Source organism: Musca autumnalis, unplaced genomic scaffold (genome assembly GCF_047663935.1).
Source record: "Musca autumnalis isolate F117 unplaced genomic scaffold, ASM4766393v1 scaffold_4, whole genome shotgun sequence".
Classification (NCBI taxonomy): Eukaryota; Metazoa; Arthropoda; class Insecta; order Diptera; family Muscidae; genus Musca; species Musca autumnalis.
In genome coordinates this window covers 95749563-95751394 of record NW_027411977.1, presented here as the reverse complement: position 1 = coordinate 95751394, position 1832 = coordinate 95749563, and positions in this window count along the sequence as shown.

Below are 1832 nucleotides of genomic sequence, written 5' to 3'. Positions count from 1 at the left end.
GATTTTTGTCTTTTTGCCATTTTTAGGGAATTATGCCAATTTAGCGCGGAATGCTTTTTAAATAAAATGAAGATTCTGGAAAAAAAACTGATATAAAATCTCATATATCACATCGAATTGACCACAGCATAGCAGATAAGAAAATAAAAATTTAAAACGTCGGGCCTACGTTTCCCAGGAAATGGGGGGTAGTACGAAAATGAAAGTAGTAAAGAGTCTCCAAACAAACTGATAAATACAAGTTTTTATTACTAAAAAGAACACGATGGGATGACTTTGAACTCTTATTATACCCTCCACCACAAATTATGTATATTAAAACCAGATTTCAGCTGTTTATGTAGAATTATGTGGCTAAAACTTTAAAAATACCGAAAATCGGGCGATATCGTTCTAAGAGGGGCTACATCAAAACGTGAACCTATACCGATAATTCTCAGTCGGAATGTTTAATACTCTCAATGAAGACTAAATCCCGGCAATTCTCTGTCGGAATAATTTGTTCCCCCAAATAAGACCACATACCATTTCGGTTGGGTAATATGCCAGAAATCTTCAAAATACCCAAAATCGGGAGTTACTGTTCTATCGGAGCTATACCAGAAGAGTATAAAAAGTATATAAAAATACAAATTTGCCCAAAATATCAATAAATGAAGTAAAATAGTCAATTTAAAGCTATTCTTATCTAAATTGTGAACAAACATACAATAAAACAGCGACTTTTATTTTCTGCACTCTAGATCTGTATTTTTTCCCACTGTGCGTCGTAATTAAGGCAGCGACTTCAAGTTGCTTCAACAAAAATCAAAGTGATTCGAGAGCAGGTTTTAAAGTGAACTTATCCGACCAAATCGATAATTCCCTTCAAGAGTTATGGTGCGCACAATTTTTCCGAACATTTTTGAACTTTTATGGGGGAGGTACCTGAAGGAGTGGACCGATATGGCTTATCTTCGAACTTAAACTAAGTTTGGACAAAATATTACGAAGGCCACATTTTGGACCGAATTGTCAGATCCGTCCACTACACACGGTGTCATAGGGGATTTTTTGCACCTTTCAGGCTATTTTCTCAGGAAGTATGGACTTGCCCTTGAGGAAAATTGTACCGTCGTATGAGAGGGGCAGTGAATTCAAGTTGTTACAACAAAAATCAAAGCGATTCGAGAGCAGGTTTTCGAACTTTTGTGGGGGTGGTACCGGAAGGAGTGAACCGATATAGCCCATCTTCGAACATAAACAAAGTTTGGACAAAATATTACAAAAGCCAAATTTTGGACCGAATCGGTTGATCCGATCCGTTCGAGAGTTATCGTGCGCTCCAGCCAGCCAGACAGACAGACGGACGGAGATGGCTAAATCAACTCCAAATTCTCTGAAACGGATTTCGTCCAAACATACTTGGGGTCTAAAAACATTATTTCGGTGAGGCACATTTTGTCCGTATGAAAGTCTATATACCCTCGTTAGCATACATGTTGAGGGTATGCAAATTAATGGTATTTATACGAATGTTTTTCTTCAAATTTAAAATCTACATATCGCTCATTTTCTCAAAGAGTGTCATAACACAAACAATGCGTTGTCTGAGTTAGCAATTTCTATTTTTTTACGGCTTCTACTTTATCTTGTGTCAAATTTTCATGTTGATATCACTAAAAATCGAGTTTCGCAAACTCGAGTTATGAAGCACTAAAACATCTCAAATTATGCTTGATGTTGCACAAAAATTTAGCACTGTTACCTGGTAAGCTGTTTGCAAAATTAGGTCCAAGCAGTTGTTTTAGTTTTTATTTAATAATCTTTTTAAGTTAGGATGTCAATTTTCA